This window comes from Tursiops truncatus, chromosome 4, assembly GCF_011762595.2.
Source record: "Tursiops truncatus isolate mTurTru1 chromosome 4, mTurTru1.mat.Y, whole genome shotgun sequence".
NCBI classification, from domain to species: domain Eukaryota; kingdom Metazoa; phylum Chordata; class Mammalia; order Artiodactyla; family Delphinidae; genus Tursiops; species Tursiops truncatus.
This window is the reverse complement of record NC_047037.1, coordinates 44,988,333-44,999,757: the sequence shown is the minus strand read 5'-3', so window position 1 is coordinate 44,999,757 and position 11,425 is coordinate 44,988,333.

Genomic DNA, 11,425 nt, shown 5'->3' with positions numbered 1-11,425 from the left:
GAGGAGGGCAAGATCATTATAAAATCCCCAGCCCTGAGACTGAGAGATATAGTACCTACCTATATGGCAAAAATAAAACAGGAAATGTCCCCACCTTACCACTCTCCCCACACCTTATTAGCAAGCACTGAATTCCACTTAAATGTGAGCTACCACTGGGGATGGGGCAAGAGTTTGGAGAGAGATTCTCTCTGAGGTTTTGGCTAATAGGGAAAGTCTAAATTTGAGGGCAGAATGGGCACATTGAGAAAAAGCCTCCAGCAACCCACCCCTTACTTAGGCACAGAATAATGCTAGAGGAATTTAGAGGCAGTTGTGCCCTTAGAATAATAATAAGAACAAAATATGAAAACCAGTTCAGCTCTTGACCAGGTTAACTTAACACCTACTGAATTCTCAATAAAATCGTAGGGGAAGAAGGATGCTTATTTCTATATAAATGTATTTTTTTACATCGATCTTTACTGTTTATACACAAAGTCCAGCTTTCAACCAAAAAAAGGAGTTAAAAAAAAGTAAAGAAACAAAGAAATAAACAGAGCCAGACTGAGAGATCACCCAGATGTTGAAACTATAACACAATGAATATAAAATAAGTTATTAATATGTTTAAAGTCTCTAAGGAAAACAGTGGAAAGCATGCATTATCAGATGGGGAATGTCAGCAGGGGTGGAAACCACAAAACCCTAAAACTGCTAAGATACCATTTCTCATATTAGATAGGTGAAATGTCAAATACATGAAAATTATAAGTACAGCAATACATTCTCTCAGTGCATCTGTGGGGAAACAGACACTCTTATACACTAGTGATGGGAATGCACACTGGTAGAACTCATTTAGAAGGAAACTCCCATTAGCCTAGCTATTCCACTTCTAGAAATTTACCCTGAGGATAAACCTTTCTAACAAAGTGAAAACCCATTTATACAAGTGTATATATTGCAGCATTGTTTGTAATTGCAAAAATTACAGCCTATCTGTTATTACAAAGGGGAATGGTTGAATAGACTATAGTCTATTATCCACCCAATAGACTACAATGAAAACAATATATCAACTGACATAGAGTGATTTTTAGAGCATATATGGCTAAGTGACAAAAGCAAAATGCAAAAGATTATTTATTGCACGGTACCTTTCACATAGAAAGAAGGAGAAACAAGAATATATGTACCTCACTGGGCAAAATAAAAGACAAAATTTAAACAAGAAAAAAATAAGAATGTTTATCTATAGGGGTGGGTGGGAATGTGGCACAAAGGATGGAGAGTTGGAAATAAGTAAAAAGAATTGGGGGTGGCACTTCATTAAGTATACTTTTTGAAAAACAGTTCTGACTTTTAGATCTAGTTTAATATTTCATATACTTAATAGATTAATTAATTAACTAATTAAATGAAGATGAAATTTTAAGTCCATGAAAATTTTTACTTATTGTTTTAAATAAAGAGGGCTTTTTCTTTTCATACGAGCTTCCTTTCTCTCTTTCTAACTGTAAAAAGTTTGGTTGAAAAAGTAAGAAAATATTGACAGTTTCTATATTGCTAAACTTTATCCTTTTTCATTTTCTGACCAGCCCTGGGGAAATAGCATACTCAAGTGGAGTAAACACTGGACTCTGAGTTGGGGGTCTTAAGTTCAAATTTACAAAAGTCATAACCTTTATGCTCTTCAAAGTCCACATCTATGTAATGAGGATACTAATTCTTTTTTCGGGCAAGTGTAGTCGAAGGATTTCTAAGATAATAAATTCACAGAATAATTCCTTAGAGAATAAGGCTATGGGAAATCGACTCTAGATATGTTTGGTTGTTGGCTTTGGCAGAGAGATGGCTGAATTATAAATAAATTAGTACATAGTTAATCAGGTCTATTAAGTAAGATACCTGAAATTAAGAAAAAACAATTAACTGCTGAATTTTTTGTCTCAATGATTGTATTTTGTTAACTTTAGGTTGTTTGCTCAATAGTCAGACAAAAATGTCTTAAAAACCTTGGATGGGTAAAGGATGTAGAATAAATGGCTTTGAATCTAAAGGTGTTCGACTTTTAAAAATTAAAGGCATTCAGATCCTATCTGTGCTATATACTATGTGACATAGCATATTTTTCTGAAATTTCCTAAGCTTACTTATACTTACCATGAAATTGATATAATAAGATACTTACCTAGCAGGACAACAGTTAGGACAGTGCTTAACTGATTGTAAATACATAGTGTATTTTGCCTATTACTATTTTTGTTATTATTTGAATAACTTAATGATTTAAATCAATGAATTTAAAAATAGGAAAAATTATAGGCATATTAAATATAAGGATCAGATCTTCATAAGAATTGCAAAATAAATCAACCTACTAAATCAAGGAAGAAAAGGATGGAGTAAGAACAAATTCATAAACATAAAATGATAATGGAGAAATTATCTGTCAGTTATTTCAAAGAATCACGAGTTCTGTGCAAATAATTCTGAAAACCTGGATATCATTTGTTATTTTTCTAGGGTAAATATACATGACAAGAACTAATCCTATCAGGATTGAAATCTAAGCATAAAATTACCAGGGAAGAAATAAAATCATCAAAAATACACTCATTTAAGAAACACAAGACTTGAATAAGAAGTTTCAGATTATAATAGTACAATGCCTTTAAGTAATAGATAATTCTAATGATGTCTTAACTGTTTCTGAGGACAAAGAGAAATTGCAAATTATTTGTATGAAGTAAGTCTGGCATTTACTTCTGTTTTTACATTTATTAATCTGTACTGAAGTTTCTATTTCATTGTTCCTTTCTATATTCTTAATTTTGGATCCTAATTCCTTTATGATAATATTTTTTGTTTCTTTTTTCCAGCTTTATTGAGCTATAAGTGACATATAACATTGTATAAATTTAAGGTGTACAATGTGTTCATTTGACACACATATGTTGAAATATGATTACCATCATCCTAACACTTCCCTCACCTCCTATACATACCATTTCTTTTTTGTAGTGAAAATATTTACAATATTCCCTCTTAGCAACTTTCAAGTGTATAATACAGTATTCTTAACTGTAATCACAATGCTATTCTTTAGATGCCCAGAAATTCTTCAGTTTCTAATTGGAAGTTTGTACTCTTTAATCAACATCTCCCTATTTCCCCCATCCTGCCACTACCTGGTAACCACTACTCTACTCTCTGCTTCTATGAGTTCACCTTTTTTAGATTCCACACGTAAGTGATTTCACTTAGTATTTGTCTTTCTCTGTTTGGCTAATTTCACTTAGCATAAGGCCCTCCAAGTCCATCCATGTTGTTGCCAATGGCAGGTTTCCTTCTTTCTCGTGGCTTAATAATATTCACATATTGTGAATAATACAGCAAAGAACATGAGAGTGCAGATATCTCTTTGAGATCCTGTTTTAATTTCCTTTGGATATATACCCCAAAGTGGGACAGCAGAATCATTTGGTAGTTCTATTTTTAATTTGTTAATATTGTTTTCCATAGTAGGGGTACCAATTTACATTCCCACTAACAGTGTAGAACAGCTCCATTTTCTCCATTCTAACCAATGTTAATTATACCCATTCTAATAGGTATGAGGTGATACCTCATTGTGGTTGTGATTTGCATTTCCCCTATGATTAATGATGTTGAGCACCTTTTCATGTACTTATTGGCCATTTGTATGTCTTCTTTGGAAAAATGTCTATTCAGTTCTTCTGCTCATTTTAAAATCAGATTGTATTTTGCTATTGACTTTATGAACTCTTTATACATTTTGAATATTAACCCCTTATCAGATACATGGTTTGCAAATCTTTTCTTCCATTCCATAAGTTGCCTTTTCATTTTGTTGATTGTTTATTTTGGTGTGCAAAAACTTTTTAGTTTGATGTAGCTCACTTGTTTTATTTTTTGTCTTTGTTATTTGTGCTATTGGTGGTGACATATACAAAAAAATCATTGTCAAGACCAATGTCAATGAGTTTTTTCTCCATGTTTTCTTCTAGGAGTTTTATGGTTTCAGGTCTTATGTTTAAGTTTTCATCCATTTTGAGTTAATTTTTGTGTGTGGTGTAAGATAGGGGTCCACTTTCACTTTACTGCATGTGGTTATCCAGTTTTCCCATCACTATTTATTGAAGAGACTATTTTTTCCTCATTGAGTATTACTATTTTGTCAAATATTAGTAAGAATTTCAGGCAATGAATTTTCATTCCTTAGGCTGTATCTATTAATTTCTAACGAGTCAGATCTTACTCATAATTTTTTGGACATGTCGCATTTGAGATCCTCTTTGAGTAAGGGTTAGGGAATTCACTGTTTATTTGTTTACTTGTTTGTTTGTGTGTGTTTTCAAATAATCTACAGCTATAGGATATTTTGTGTTCATTTTACTTTCTAATTTTGTTGTGTGTGTATATATATATATATATATATATTAGTTTTCCTATTATCATTCAATCATTGAAATTTTAAAATATCAACAAAACAATCAGGCTTTGTGTACATTTCTCTTTTTTATTTATTTTTTGCGGTACGCGGGCCTCTCATTGTTGTGGCCTCTCCCATTGAGGAGCACAGGCTCTGGACGCACAGGCTCAGCGGCCATGGCTCACGGGCCCAGCCGCTCCGTGGCATGTGGGATCTTCCTGGACTGGAGCACGAACCCGTGTCCCCTACGTCAGCAGGTGGACTCTCAACCACTGCACCACCAGGGAAGCCCTGTGTACATTTATCTTTTTGGACAGTTTGAAAATTTAAACTGTGACTATAAACTTATTGTCAATTTAAATGTTATTCTGGTTGATTTAAAAATTTTATAGATTACAATATTAACGTTAGCTTCTTCTATAGTATGCTGATTTTTAAGCAAGATTATTATACAACTTTTAGACAGAAGATATTGGAAACTACACGTATTTAATAGTTATTTCTTAAATACATATACACAATTTACTATGATAAATTATGCACATTCCCCCCTTGTCTTTGTATTTTTTAATTGAATATATTGGCATAGGAATTTGGAATCCATTTTTATTGAAATTATATACTAATACCCATCTGCTCTCTTTCATTAGAGATTTAATTTTAAAGGAGAAATTATTTGTATTCAAATTCAAAACTTTTACTGAATAGTTTGAAATCCTGGATTATCTTGGGTAGTGAAAGACAAAATATGCCTACTTTCAATAATTATAGGCAATTCATAAATGCACATCCTTTTATATAAGTCCATGTAGGCATATATTGCAAATCTCTGGATTTTTCATTTCTTAAGTAGCTATTTAAATGAAGCAAAATTGAAATACCAAGCAAAAACATTTAATCTATGCAAAATACATCATAATGTTTAAAAGTAAAAGGTAAAGCAGATTTGTTAGCTCAAAGTCAAACTGGCTCTGTGTGATCCAATTCCTTTGACAATTTCCATAGATAAAAAGGAGAATAAAATGTGTGTTAAATTGACCTGAACTCTCCAATTGGGTAAAGGGTATGATAGGACCAAAAATTTAGAAAAAGCCTAGACAGGGCTGTCAATTTTACGGGGAAAATTAAAAATCATGATAGGGAGAACTCGGGCGCATCTTATATCCCTGGATTTCACTTGTACTCTCAATTTGGAATTACATGGAAAACAATTTTTTGAACACTGAACTCTGTTTCGTAGATGTGAAGGGACACATTTTAATGAACTAAAATATATTTTTTAAGATAAAATGATAACAGGAAGTTTAAAGAACAGAGAAACCTGAAAGAAAAAAGATAACACAGAAGCAATGTGCACTCCAGAGAATGTACACACTAATGAAGGTGAATAAGCAGCACAATTTTCATCAAAGAGCAGTAGCTATTTTTTAATTAATTCTATCAAGTTATGCCATTTTCTGATTAATTATAACACATTGGACAAGTTGAATTTAACAACAGTTGCAAATTTTTAAGTTCATAAAAGAAAACTTAATCTGAACCTTGGCTATAGAAATCTTTGCTACTGTGAATTTAGCTATGTCACACTGTGACTTCTCTTTCACCTTTATAGGAGAATTTAAAGCTCTTCCTGAATATCAGTGAAAGATCTGAATTTGAATCTTTGTTTTGGAACTTATTAAAGTGTGGCCTTGGAGAAAATGGTATCTATGAATCTCAATTTTTTCTTACTAAAATGTAGATTAAAAATATCAATCTACTGGGATTGAGTGATTAGAGAAAATGTTAGGTAAATTTTGGTGGTTTGTTTTATTTCTCCTTTTCAGATTCCTTTTCTGTATTATTTGTATGGCAACTGATTATATTCAGAAGATAACCCTAGAAAAAGAAAGCCCGACATTTATTATCTCCCCTACAATGTTTATAACGTGTATGATAGCCACTTGTGAATAGTGTTGTTTCTCTACCAAGGCTCTCAGTAAGAATTAAGTCCTAATGAATTAACTTCTTTCCTATGCATCTGGAATGGTACTGGTTGTATAAAAGTCTTAAGACACTGAAAGAATAATCACTTAATTATTTTCTCGTTCTATTTAGAGGAGAAACATCAGCCAGGAAAGGCATTGGAATACATATTTATTTTGCTTAACTCAACAGTTCCTCAAATGCCACAAAATGTATTTTTGGGGAGTCATCAGACTAGAGGTAATCTCTCTGGACCCTGATATAGTTCTGTGATTTTAACTGCACTACTCAAGTAGGTGAGGAAGAAAGTAGTTTGAAATGTATCTTTTACAAAAACCACCTGAGGATATTCTCAAGATCATGCATATTCCATGGAATTTACACTAAAAATGTTGAAATATAATGTGCCTTTAATACAAAGTCTTAAAAATAATTTTTAAGGAAATTAATTATATATATTATGGTACATCCATACAATGCAATGCTATTTGCCTTTGAAAAATGAGGCAGATCTGCAAGTACTGATATGGAAAAATTTCCATCATGTACTGAAAAAATATGGAGGGGGGTATAAAAGAGTATGTTTGCATTGCTATACCTCATAATCCAACAAACAAAACAGAAACTGGTAAGTAAGGATCATGAGCCTCAGAAGCAGAATTGAAATGAAGAATATCTTTTTACTTATACAGTCTTTTGTGCTGTTTATTTTTTACTATGAGCATATATTACTAAATTCACAAAATTTAAATCAAAGTGAAACAAATCAAACATGAAAGGAAATAATAAAATGTTTTGCATGAATCCTCAAACTAAAGCATGATAATATAACTCTTATTTTATTGGGTGGACTTATCAAAATAAATCCAAATTTTCAACATAGATAAGTATTGCCTTTGGAGTATCATCAAAATTCTGGATACAAAATAACATATGAAGAAAGAGCCTTATATTTACTAGCTGAGATAGTCCTGACATTTTAATTTTTCTTAGTTATAAAATAGTCAGAAGAAAGTATGCCCAAGAGTTAATAAAGAAAATGACCTTCAATATGTTTACACTACAGCAATTTAACAAGCCCGAATCATGAATTACAGAAAAAAATATTTTGATGTTACATAAGCTTAGAAATAGTATGTTTATGGAAAAATAAGTGATTATTAAAGTGTCATAGTATGATACAAGTTATCAGCTGAATGAAGAATGCTAATGAATAATTGAAAACCTCCTTAACTCTTAATCACATAATTTTCCAGTTGAGACAACTTGCTGTTATCTACTATAGAGTTAAGACGTCCCTCTGCAGCAGACCTGATGTTTATCATTAAGTGGGTTTAATTAAATTAACAGCAACCAGCATATATTTATTTAATGCCTTGTACAGCTTTTAAATACTAAATCATATGTGTATTTTGTAACATTAACTGCTAAATTAATTTTGACTGCAAATTTTAAAAAGAGGTTTAGTCAGAGGTTTAGTTTCACTTATAAACTCCAATTAGTTAGACTACTTCTATCATTACCACTTTTATTCTAAAACTTAATTTTTAAGTCAAAAGCTTTTTAGCATCACTAGTTATTCTAATATCAGAGCCATAAATTCCTTAAAAGAGATATTTTTCTTAAAATTCACATCTGTTAGCCCTCATAAAATTTTTTTTTCCAGGAAGCCACATTGTATGAGGGCATTTATTGATGTATTTTTTGCCTTTTAGTATTACTTTCTCTTTTCTGATCACTCCCCTCCCTCATATTACCACTTATATGAAATATTACCTTTCATCCTAGGTCTCCTGGAAAAAGACCTCCTACTATTTCTTCTTGTTTGTTTCCTAAGTCAGAGGTGACCACTGCGACCCTGACATCTTCTTTGTTTATACTTTTTATTAATGACAATCAACACAGTCTGTACTGTCTTCCTCATTTATGATTTGTTTCTTCTAGAAAACTTTCCAGAAAACAAAAATATTCAACTCATTACACTTTTCTCTGACATTTTATAACATGATTTATATATAATATGTTTTATATACATAAGTATTATATAGTATACATAATGTATATAGTAGATATAATACTATATATATATGTACACACATATATAATTACTAATCAAAATTAGTTTTGTGGTATAAGTCAATCACCTGCTTTTTCATATATCTTCCTCAACCAAAATGTGGCACCCTGACAAAGGGAGTATAGAAACTTAGCCAGGTGAATCCATAAAATTACCAAGTGAGCTAAAATAAAACAATTCTTTAGCTAAAACTCTGTCACATGATAGGGAAAAATAATAACAAACAAAACTCGACTGGTGGGACTTCCTGGGTGGTGCAGTGGTTAAGAATCCGCCTGCCAATGCAGGGGACATGGGTTTGATCCCTGGTCCTGGAAGATCCCACATGCCACGGAGCAACTAAGCCCATGCGCCACAACTGCTGAAGCCTGTGCACTCAGAGCCTGTGCTCTGCAACAAAAGAAACCACTGCAATGAGAAGCCCACACACCGCAGCAAAGAGTAGTCCCTGCTCACAGCAACTAGAGAAAGCCCGTGCGCAGCAATGAAGACCCAATACAACCAAAAATAAATAAATAAAATATAAATAAATGTTTTTTAAAAACCTCAACTGGTTAAATTACAAGTTTTCTAAGTTCAGTTCCATTACTATGATTTTTTACTCGTTTTGAATTTACTGTATCCTGACTTCCTCCTCCTCCACTCTCTCAATTTGATTTTTCCACAGCTACAGATATTGCAGTTGCAGCCTCTGCATCTTCATCATGCTCTCTCTGAATGTATGCTTTCTTTTTATTCCTTATGACAAATTTCAGTAAGGTGACTTGCTTTCACCTAGCACTCTGCAGTTTTGGTCTATGGAAATTTAGATGAATTTTCACTGGATTCCATAAGTGAGGGGATAGATCAAGAAGAGGGTTGGAGCTGAAATGGAGTCTGATATTGTGTTAGTTATAAGAAAATATTGAAGCTGTATGTTGTATTTTATGTGTGTGAGTGATTTAATAATTAATATTTTAAAAGAGCTCAAGTGCTTTTTTATCTTTATTCTTATATGTTATAATGCATGTCCACTCTCTTTAAAAATGAACAAAAATTCAGTGCGTATAATATTCTCAATTCAAGTTTACTTCCTTGATAATTTTGTCAATATTGCTATATTTTGTTCTGATTTTTATTGTTTTTTTCTTTCCTTTTATTTCTTTCTTTTTAATTCTTCTATCACTTGCTTTTTTATTGAGATATAGTTATTTACAATACATTATAAGTTTCAGATGTAACACATAGTGATTCACAATTTTTAAAGTTTATGCTCCATTTATAGTTATTATAAAATATTAGCTATATTCACTGTGCTCTATAATGTATCCTTGTAGCTTATTTATTTTATACATAATAGTTTGTGCTTCTTAATACCCATCCCTATTTTGCAGCTACCCATTCCCTCCCTCCACTGGTAACCACTAGTTTGTTTTGTGAATACGTCTCTGAATCTGTTTGCTTTCTGTTATATTCCCTCATTTGTTTCATTTTTAAAATTTCACATGTAAGTGATAACATAGTGTTTCTTTTTCTTTGATTTATTTCACTAAGCATAATGCCCTCCAAGCAATTCATGTTGCAAATGACAAAATGTCATTCTTTTTTATGGCTGAGTAGTATTCCATTGTTTATATACAACTGCATCTTCTTTATCCATTCATCTATTGATGGACACTTCGCAATCTTGGCAATTGTAAATAATGCTGCTATGAACATTGGGGTGCATGTATCTTTTCAAATTAATATTTTTAATGTTTTTAATGTTGACATGAATTAGTTTTTTCAACTAATTATAGATGATTTGTTTCCCTTATTTCTAGATGACTACAAAGTAATTTATTATTAAAATTGAAAAATTTTAAAGGCCTTAGTGTACATTATTTTATATTCCTTTTACCTGGAATATATGGGCGTTTTCAAATTATTTCAAGAATTTTTTAATTATATTTCAACTCATTTTACCCAATTTGTTGGTTTCAGCCATAGGGATACTTGTTCATATTTTGGAAGGTCTTTGTTCTCTGTATCTATGATTGTCTTCCTGAAGGCTTTAATCTTTGTCTTTCTTTTTTCACTCAGTGTAATTCTCTTAAATGCTTTTTTCTATGTCAGTAATTCAATTTTCAATCTCTGATACTTCATTTACCTTATTAATGTCTATAGAGATGCTTTATTTGTCCTCAATTTATTTCCTTAACTTAGTAATATATTCATATTATCATTTTTTTGTCAACTTTTCTTTGGTTCATAATTTTGTAGAATTTGTGTTTGTATTATTAATTTATATTCTAAAGTTTGTACATTTTCTTATATTATTGGACTATTTTTTGTACAAACTAGGTTCTTCTATTGTAAATTATGAATAATGAATATATGAATAAAAATGGAAGAAATTGATACCATGAAGATTGGGACTAATAGCCAACTGGGGATGTATATCTTAGAATCGAATTAAGAGAAAGTGTGAAAGTGTTGAATTTAAGAATTGGGCACTTGCTAACTTTTTTCTTTCTTTTTTTTTTTTTTTTTGGACTGACTGTGACAAAGTTGCCTCATATATTATAAGAGTGTTTTTTAAAAAATTAACATTTCCCCATAAAATCTTTTTATATTTAGACACTGAATTGACAGGCTTTAAGAAATAACTAATGAGGCAATTTGATGATGACTAGACAGAGTCCTCATAACTACTATTTCAGGCATGCTCTTTATCTGAATGGCTTATTGCCTAAATTCAGAGAATTTGCTGAAACTATAGTTTGTAACTGTTCTAGTGTTAGATTCCTTTCAGGAGTTTGAATAGATTAAATAAATGAATGTTTAATATGTGCCTTGCTCTACCAGAACTAATTTATACAGCATTGGGAGCAAAATTGTTTACATCATATTATCTTGTTGTCATACAGCTTATAAAGTGACAATTTTTTAAATAAAAATTTTCATTTGAAAGCTTGTTAAAACTA